Genomic DNA, 10,297 nt, shown 5'->3' on the forward strand with positions numbered 1-10,297 from the left:
GAATCCCATCTACATAGGCCCAGACCCTATTCCAGGTGCCCGCCATCAGGCATGCATTCGGGACCACAGGGCTCCGTCCTCTATCCTAATGGCGGGAGGGCAGAAAACCCTGATACTTCTTACCTTACCCTACATGAGGGGAGCAGCAGGCGAGTCAGCAGAGGTCTGCTGCGCCATGCGGGTCACCTCCCTGGCCGGCCGGGAAATGGAACTCATGCTGCAGTGGCTGCGCACAGCTTCATAGGTTGCGTCTTAAGCCCTTGCTCCACCAGGGAGACCCCAAATAACAACAAATCTTAAAGAAAAAAGAAACTGCCAGGCAGGTGAAACCTCTCAGAGGGATTCTTCTTTTACAATTTTCCACAAACTGGGTGTCGCGCCGGTGGAGCTCACTTCGGACTCCTCCAGGTGGCGCCTAGCATCCTGCCACCTGTCCCCATCCTTTTTTACAGGAATCCTGTGTGAGCACATGGGTTTCCTACCCCGCCCACCAAATTAGGGGCGGGGGTGGGGGGGGGGGGGGCTCTGACCTGTCCTTGGGGAGACTGGGTTGGGGGGAACTCTGTGCCCATGACACCCAGTGTAAGGAAAATGAGTAAATCAGGCTACTTTTCGCCTTCCACACAACAGACAGCCTGTACGTTGCAACGCTATGTTTTCCAACATTTGGGCATCTAGCAAGCAACAGGTTTGCAACAAAGTATCGGCTGTGCGGCTATGGGCTCTTCACGGTGTGAAGGGGGCTTGGGCAGTGGAAGCGCTGTTCTGCCTCTCTCAGCATGGGAGTCCCTCTGGCTCTGCCTGCCCACCTGCCTGTAGGGCCCCCCACCCCCACCCCCGTCTCAGCATGAAAGGAAGGAATGCAAAAATATGCCAGAGGCGCCACAATTCCTTCCTCTGCGAGAACTGACAATGAACCTAGCCGGCCTGCAATGTTTGCAGGACACCCAGCCTTTCCCGGGGGAAGCGGGTGGGCTCAGGCCAGGGAGCAGAGATGGAGAGCACTCTCTAGAAGAGCATGGGAAGGCGAGTGGTGATTACCGAAAGAAGACCTGCCACCAGGGCAGAGTGCCAAAGAGCGGACACTTTGGTTTTTTTTTTTTTTTTTTCTGTTGTTTCACGGTTGAAGAGAATTGCACAGATCGCCGGCCCTCGCCCGACGCCGCTGCCGCCTGGCCTGCGGAAGCCGAGGACCATACACCCTCCCCCCACCCCCACCCACCCAGCGAGGGGGACTCGAGGGGGGGGGTGGGGGGGGGGTTGGCACTGGAGCCGGGGAGGGCGGTGGCCTGGGAGGAGACGCCAGCTCAGGCCTACCTAGGTCAAACCTCCGCCTTTCTCCGGAGGCGAGGGAGGAGCGCGCTCTACATTTGAATGGGAAACGCTCCCCCCCCCCCCCCCCGTGGGGCCCACACCTCCCCGTTCGTCCCCCTCCCCCAGAGAGTCTACTGTTCCTCCTAAAGTGCTGGGGGCTTGGGGGTGTGTTCCTCAGTCAGGCACAACGTTGGGCTTTGCTGCCACGCAATCTGCATTTTCACAGGACCACCCCCTCCCCCACGCCAAGTGAATCCTCTCTCTGTCCATTCCTTTGAGTAGCAAGGCTCTAGGGATCTAGTAGCAAGGTTAACATGGGTGAGTATTCCTCTCCGGCGCCTCTCCCCGCCCCGCCCCGCCCCTCCCTCAATCTTGCATGATAGGTTTCATCCGCAGCCGTTTTAATGAACGTGATTATCTTCAGGAATTAGGACCTGGCGATGAGAGAACGACAACAAAAAACCTTTAAGGTAGCGAAGTGAAAAAAATCGCAAAAATGCAAGGGAGTTTGGGACTCCCTGGTGGCGCAAGGGGTTAAGCACCACACCATGAAGCAGTCCACAGCCTCTGCAGCACAAGTTCTCCATCCCCCGGCTGGCCAGGGAGCAACCCACATGGCGAGGCAGACCTCTCCTCCTGTCTTGCCCCCTGCTCCCCCCGCGCCCCCCCAACAGCAGTGTGTTTCAGTCCGTCTGCCTGTTCTGCTCCCCACTCTGTCTCCGGTGAACCCTCTCACCTTCCCCTCCGCCCCCCATCTCTGGCCCGTACCCCAGCTCTTGTATGCATAAATCAATCAATGAATTAATAAATCTTAAAAAAAAAATCCAAGCGAGTTTATTTTAAAGACGGAGATGCATTTATTCAACGACTCAGGAACTATGGGCACCTGACCGGTGGAAAGGGGGTTAGTTCTGCCTCTCTCAGAGTTGGAGTCTCTCTTGCTCTGCCCGCCCGCCCGCCCGCACGCCCGCACGCCTGTCTCAGCATTGAAGGACTGCAAAAATATGCCGAGAGTTCCACGATTCTCCTGTCCTCTGCGAGAAATGACAGTGACTCTACTGGGTCTGGGATGCATGACAGACGTCAAGGTCATGAAAGAGGGAATTATCTCAGGCTGAGGTCACCTGCCTATGGGGGTGGGGGGGGGAGGTCTGGAGGCCGGCGGCGACCCCATCTTCCTTCCTTTGGGAAATTGGAAAAGATGAGCCCATTGTTGCGGGGGTAGGAGAAAATAACATCCTGGTTCCATTTGGAAACACATTGGTGGGGGGGTCGGGTGCTGCAGCTTCTGAGTCAGCAGAGGGGTTGAAGGCCAAGTTAGTGAAAGGTTCGGCAGGGAAAGACGAGGAGGAGGAGGAGGACGGCGAGATTTATCAGCAGCATTCTCGTCCTTAGGTGGGCTTCCTACCAGATGCTTCTTCGCCCTAGCAACTCTGGTCCCTGCCAGACCTTTCAGTTAGGTTTGGTAAGAAGTCTTGCTGGTCCTCACACAGCGCCTCCATGCGGGGTCTGTAGTTTTTGTTTGTTTGTTTTTCTTTTTTAAAAGATTTATTTATTTATTTATTTATGCATACAAGAACTGGGGTACAGGCCAGAGGCATGGGAGGTGAGAGGATTCACAGGAGACAGAGTGGGGAACAGAACAGGCAGATTGATGGAAATACACTGCTGAAGGGAGCAGCGGGCAAGTCACGAGAGGTCTGCTGGGGATCGAACTCGGGCAGCAGTGGCGGTGGGTGGATAGCTTCATAGGTTCCTTCTTAAACCCTTGCGTGACCGGGGAGGCCCCGGAAGCCCTCTTTAAGAAGCACCCCCTTACTGGCAGATAGGCCAATTCCTCACTGACCCCTCTTTTGAATGACGTGAAAATAACTTCTAGAAGATCTTTATGCGGTCACAGCTTTTCGATTGACTCTTCATCCCTGAAATGGATCATCATGACTATTTCGTGGGGAACTTCCCCCCCCCATACATTTTTTATTTATTTTTTAATTTTTTATTTGTTTATACAAGCACTGGGTACAGTCAGAAGTGCGGGGGGGGGGGGGGGGGGTGAGAGAATTCACCAGAGCCAGAGGGCAGAGCAGAGCAGGCAGACTTGATACAGTTAACAAGTTTGTCCTTTCCCCATTTCTTGCAATTCCCCCTTATCTAGCATTAAGAGGACTAACAGCTTGTCTTTCCCATTTGTTGCAGCTCCCCCCTGCCCTTTGAGAAGAAAAACAAGCTGGCGCTCACCGGTTTCCGTGCAGACACCTTCCCCTTCCCTTAATGAATGAGTTGACACCCATGGGCCTCTGAAGACTCCTTCCCCATCTCTGTGCTGACACTTTCCCCCTCCCCTTGATGAAAACCAGCTGGTACCCATCCATCTCCGTGTTGAGCTGGCGCCCACCTGTCTCCGTGTGGACCTCTTCCTCCTCCCCTTCGCGAACCCCTGCCCCTCTCCCCCTAGTATAAATACCCCTGCCCACTGCCAAAGGGCAGGACGGCGGTCTTGTGGACATGAGTCTGCCGCCCTCCTCATTTGTCGACCAATAAAACCGCTTTCCTTTTCCTCAAACTCGGTTTCCTTTTATTGGCTGAGGGAAACTGAGGCCGGCATTCGGTAACAGACTGACGAAGTACACTGCTGAGGGGAGCAGCGGGCGGCAGGAGAGGTCTGCGCGCCATGCGGGACCCTCGCCCGCCCGGGGATCAAATCGGCCGGCGCTGCAGAAGCTGCGGGCAGCTTTGCAACCCAGCGCTCAACCGCTGCGACGCCGGGGAGGCCCCCCGGAAGTAGTTCTTAATCCCGTCACACAGACGCCTTCATCCATAAGCCTTTTGGACTAAAACCAGACTGATTCCATTATTCATTCCTTCTCTGGCTCTTCTTGTGGCTTTTCTTCGATCTTTCGGGAGACTTTGAGTGGCTCCTGCATCTGTGACTGCGATGATGACCTGGTGATTTGGAACGGGATCTGTGCCGTCTATCTCGGGTCCAACGGCGATGTCCTCTTGGACTTCTGCTCTGATGCCTTTCTTGGCGAGGGGAGGGTCTCCTCCTTTTGGGAGACCGACTCTGCCTTCTTGGAGACTGGCTCCTACTCCTCTATAGCGCAGTGTGGGAGAGCGCCAGGGTCTGTCTACGTCTCGGTGGCCTCTGCGGCAGTGATCAGGTGATGGTTCCCATTGCTCAGCTTCCTCTAGTACATAGCGTTTCTGCAGCCGTGGGAGAACGATGTCACAGACTCTCTCACTGTGCAGCAGTTCATCAATAACCTCATCTACATGCATCAGTTCAAATTCTCCGTTGGGTTTCTGGATCTTGATTTTTCTGTAGTCATTATACAGAGGCTCCAAGTACTTGTAGCAGTCAGTTGCAGTGCCTGTCAGCCTCATGTAAAGTGCTCCACCATGCGACATACTTGAAGTCTTCTTTTTGATAAACTGTACAATGATGTCCTTCTCTGGTTGAATCTGAAGCATCTTCAAGGTCAAACATAGAAAGGGAGTTGGCTTTATGTTGCCACCATAGATGCCACCCACAAACCTTAACTCCATGGCTTTATCTACTGCAAGTTCAGCTGTAAGTCCAAAGCACTCTTCTTTCCAGTATTTGGACTCATAGATTCGCGTTCGAATGATCTTCTCCACCAGATATTGAGGGTTGGTGCCGTGGATACTGTGCGCATCCTTCACTGTACAGTTCGCCATTTCAGAATGCCTTCAGTTCTATTTCCGTCGGGTCCTTTAATACGTCACATCCGGACTTTTGGGAAAAAAACGAAGAGAGAGAGGGAGAGATGGGAAAAAAATTAAACAGTTTAAGCGACCATCTCGAAACTGGAAACAAAGGGTGGTTATTTTTTTAAAAAGAAAGACAAGGAGTGGCGCCTGCAACATCACAAACGACCGGTATAGGCAGCCTGGCAGTTGGTGGGCTTGATGTTGGTTTGAAGAGGAGGTGTTGGGTGTTGGGGGGGGGGGGGGCCTGTGAGGAAAGTTTCCTCGGCCTTCCCTTTCAGCGATAAGCGGTGAGGGTCCCCACCAGACAGAGGCCTTTTGGTTCTATCCCAAGGGGGCAGGTTCATGGTAAAAAAGGGAAGGGAAGTTAGGGATGCTCGCACAGACACAAGTGGCAGAGAGAGCTGCCCCTGTAAGGGACGGGTTTGTTTAAAAGAGAGGCCTGCCTAGTCACAGGTGGGCAGTATTGCTTGTGCTGCTTTGCCAAGAGTGGGAGGGAGGGAGGGAGGCAGGGAGGCAGGGAGGCATGAAGGGATCAGGCCGGTGAAGAGAAACACCTGCATAGTCAGCCGGTTGGCGGGTGGGTGGGTGGGTCGGTCGGTCGCAGGCAGGCGGGACAGGCAGGCAGTACAGCCACTGTGGCACCTTGCCAGTGCAGAGAAGGCACTGACAAAGAAGTCTTCATCGCCTCGCGGAGAGGTTCATTTCTTTGTGGGACTGTTAACTGCTGTGAAGTTCATTCTCTCTAGGGCTGGCTGGCACCTAAGCATTTTTCCCTCTATATGAGGCCGGGTCGATGGGGAAGGGCCGGGGTGATTGTTTAACAATGGCTCTCTCCATCTCCCTGTCCCCACCTGGTCTGTGCTTCCCCTCCCCATTGTTTGACGACAATGTGACAATGTCTTCTGGGCCTTGTGATGCCTCTGAGACATAGGGCAAGTTAGGGTCATTAGGCAGTTTTGCAGGAGGGGACCTCTGAAGAGTTTAGGAAGGCTTCAGAGATAAGGACAACTAGAGGAATGTACCTAATTCCACTGGGAACAATAAACATCCCAGGACCAAGGACAACATTGTGAACGCTGGCTTTGGTTTCCCCCAGGTGATAAAGGGAGGTGGAGTTTGGGGAAATGGAGAGTGGTTTAATTTATGGACAAATTAGGAGGGCAGCAGACTCATGTCTGGAAGACCACCGTCCTCCCCTTTGTCAGAGTGCAGGGATATTTATGCAAGGGGGAGGATGAGAAGGGGTCAGCACTGAGACTGGTGGGCACCAGCCTGTTTTTCTTCAATAGCTGATGTTGAACTTTCTCTTCCCTAAAATGCAGGGGTGCTCATCTGGGAGGCTGGGCCATAAAGATAAATCTATCAAACAAGGGGGAAGATGCAACAAATGGGGAGGGACACACCTGTTAGATAAGGAAGGTAAAGATCCCCCGCTCAGTAGCAGGTTAAGTGAGAAAGCCTAGAGCTAACCAATCACAAAGACACTGGTGGAGCTTTAGAATAATGAGGGAAAGAAGGTATATATTCCCTGAGACACGACTCCACTTTGGCTTCCTTGCCCCTCCCTGGCCTGGTTTCATGGCCTGGGAGTCCTACTTCATTTCTGTTCTTTTTCTCCTCAAAAAAATTTTTCTTTCTCTAAACAAACCTGCCTCTTCTCGCTTGCTTGCCTGAGCGTCTGCGAAGGTCCTGCTGCGGCTTCATGACACACCAACCCGTGGTGGTCTGGTGGCTGGGACTTGGCGCTGCACCTGCAGCCTGGGATCTGTTCCTGGCTGGGAGACTAGGCCTGACAATTCCAGTATCACCTCCTTCCCCAAACTTTCTAGTCTTATCCTCCATGATCATGGCTTGGGGTTCGACTTCAGCTGAGCCACAAATACAGTATCTCGGCTTTAAAAATAACACCAGTATCCCTGCCTCAGAATATATCTTTAAAATCTCACGGGGATCTGGAAGAGGCAGCGCATCGAATCTGTAAATGGCATTAGGGGATGTGGCCATTTTATTTATTTTTTTAATATTCATTTATGCATACAAGAACTGGGGTACAGGCCAGAAAGGTGGGGGTGGGGGTAGGGGTGGTGATAGGATTCACCAGAGACAGAGTGGGGAACAGAGCAGGCAGATGGACTGAAGTACACTGCTGAGGGGAGCAGCGGGCGAGACAGGAGAGGTCTGCTGCGCCATGTGGGTAGCTCCTTGGCCGGGGATCGAACTCGTGCTGCAGTGGCTGTGGATTGCTTCATAGGTTGCGTCTTAACCCCTTGCGCCACCATGGAGGCCCGATGTGGCCGTTTTAACGTGAGTCTTTTAGTATTCAGCGCGTGTCTATATGTGTGTGCGTGTGCGTGTGTGTGTGTGTCTGTCCTGTCTGTCTCTCTCTCTCCTCTTTGGAGCTTTTTTTTTTTTTTTTTTTTTTTTTTTGTGGGACCCTCGCCAGTGGCCAGGGAATCACTGCAGAGGCTTTAGGCAGCCTCAAGCAACCCAGCGCTCAACCGCTGCGCCACCAGGGGAGGCCCCTCTTTGGAGCTTGATGAGTCACTCCACCGAAATCCCAGGAGGCTTACTTCCTGGCGGTTGAAACAGATGGTGTCATGGAACAAGGACCCCTCCCCCCCAACACACACACACACACACACACACACACACACACACACACACACACACACACACACACGTGCGCGCGCACTCTAAATCCCATCGTGAGTCTAAGCGACTCCAGGCCAGCCAGCCAGCCATCCACCCAAACCCACCCAACCCCGCCCAACCTCCTGGCATAAACCAAAGGCACTTTTATTGCGAGGAATGTTCTGAGGGCTTTCAGGTTTCCTCCCAGCAGATGGGCTCTGCTGGTTTATTTATGTAACTGTTTATGATGCGCTTCACCAAGACTGCACTGATCCCACAAGATTATCATCCAGCTGGGCAAAGCGGGAAATCAGGACGGCTCTTGGATAGATGAAAACACACCCTAAGGGCATGTGCATGATCATGAGCCTGATAGCCAGGTGGTGGTGGCGGCGGCGGCGGCGGCGGCGGCGGCGGCAGCCGCGATGGGGGAGGGGGGCTCCAATCCGGATCTCTCGCAGTCTCTCGGGATTAAATTTATTTATTTACACATACAAGAGCTGGGGTGCAGGCAAGAGGTGTGTGTGTGGGCGGGGGGGCGTGGGTGGTGGTGAAGGAATTCACCAGAAAAGAGTGAAGAACAGAAAAGGAGGACTAATTGAAATACACTGCTAAGGGAAGCAGCGGGTGAGATGGGAGATTGCTCTGTTTTGCATTTCCGGAAATTCTTGCTAGCCCCTATTGATGGCCAGGTTCCCATGGCAACCCCATTGGTTCCCCTGCCCCCTCTTCTTAAGCTAATTTGCATCTCCCAGCGTTGTTTAGCTGAGCTAGGTGCCCAGACCAAGTCTTCCCTTAATGAAATGATATAAAACACTCCCCACACCCCCGCACCCCCAGCTCTGCCTCCCACATTGGGTGCCACCAAGGAAACCCTCAATAACCATGTGTTTTCGAACTGGGGTACAGGCGAGAGGTGTGGGGTGGGGGGTGAGAGGGCCCACCAGAAACAGAGTGGGAAACAAAACAACAGATGTAGTGAAATACATTGCCGAGGGAAGCAGCATGTGAGACAAGGAGAGGTCTGCTGCACCATGTGGGTAGCATCTGGCCTGTACCCTTACCCTGGTTCTTGTATAAACAAAAACAAACAAACAAACAAACAAACAAACAAATAAATAAATAAATAAGCCTTTAAAAATAATATAAGAATAATTTGGTTTACATAGATTGATAAATGTGTGTGTGCGCGCGCGCATGCGTGCGTATCTATCTGTCTATCTAGCTGTCTGTCTATAGATATATCTAGATAGATAGATAGATAGATAGATAGATAGATAGATAGATAGATAGATAGATAGATAGATATATAAAGGATATATCTTCACTTGTGTATTTATGAGTCTAACCTCGCTTCTCCCCAAAGGTTGTAAGGTCATCTCGCTGTCAAATTGATGCTCTCCCCGTCTGAGAACCACTCTGTTGGTTTTGCAGTGATTTGTTACATCTTTGCATTTGTCTGTTTACGGTTGGTTGCACATATGAGAGAAAACATTTGATTATTTTCTTTTGCCTTCTGACTAAACTCACCGTCAGCCCTACAAATTCCTTCCATGTTGTTCCAAAGAGTATAAGATCATTTTTTCTTCTATCTGAGCAGGATTTCATTGACCATGTATTGTATATATATCACAAGTCTCTGTCCACTCGTGTGTTGTGGGGGTATTTGGAATGACTCTGTCTTGGTTATGTTGAATGGTGTGCAAAGAACATACACTCGTGTACCTGTGATTTCATGGGGACCCAAAGTTGACATGTAGGCACATTGAGGTGCGAGAGTCATTTATGTCGTTCACACCTTTCTTCATGGCAAGTTCATGTACAGCACTGTCTTTGTGAGAGAAAATCCCATAGTTATGAGGACTATTTTTGGTATTTGGGAGATGAGATGGATGATTGTCATGGTTGTGATATCACAGAGATTGCCCAGAAACATACAAAATGAAACTATTCTGAGTGAGTGTCAAATTAAGTACATGTTCTCTTCCGTTGGTGTTTGTTCCTTCTTTTCTAAAGCTTTCAGTCCTAAATATTTGGAAGAAATTTCCCCTGTGATTCCTTTTTTTAAAAAACTGATTATTGGCCCTCCCCTGGTGGCGCGGCGGTTGAGCGCTGGGCTGTGAAGCTGCCCGCAGCTTCTGCAGCACCGGTTCGATCCCCGGCTGCCGGGCGAGGGCCCCACATGGCGGGCGCGCAGACCTCTCCTGCAGCGCCCGCTGCTCCCCTCAGCAGTGTATTCCTTGGTCGGTCTGCCTGTTCTGTACCCCGCTCTGGCTCTGGTGAATTCTCTTACCCTCCCGCGCTTCTGACTGTACCCAGTGCTTGTATAAATAAATAAATCTTAAAAATAAATAAGTCGGACCTCCCCGGTGGCGCAGCGGTTGAGCGCTGGGTTGCGAAGCTGCCCACAGCCTCTGCAGCACCGGTTCGATCCCCGGCCACCAGGTGAAGGGCCCACATGGCGCGCAGACCTCTGCTGCAGCGCCCGCTATTACCCTCAGCAGTGTACTTCGTCATTCTGCTTGTTCTGTTCCCTGCTCTGGCTCTGGTGAATTCTCTCACCCTCCCGCGCTTCTGACTGTGCCCAGTGCTTGTATAAATAAATAAATAAATAAATAAA

At 52.0% G+C, this 10,297-nt stretch overlaps 1 pseudogene across 1 annotated transcript; it reads right to left on the reverse strand.

Moving 5' to 3' along the window:
- Positions 1–2,274: 2,274 nt before the first annotated feature.
- Positions 2,275–5,277, reverse strand: LOC311188178 (pre-mRNA-splicing factor 38A-like; annotated as a pseudogene). The gene has a single exon. The product of its transcript is annotated as a pre-mRNA-splicing factor 38A-like (transcript).
- Positions 5,278–10,297: the final 5,020 nt, after the last annotated feature.

Source organism: Talpa europaea (genome assembly GCF_964194135.1).
Source record: "Talpa europaea genome assembly, contig: HAP1_SCAFFOLD_550, whole genome shotgun sequence".
Lineage (NCBI taxonomy): Eukaryota > Metazoa > Chordata > Mammalia > Eulipotyphla > Talpidae > Talpa > Talpa europaea.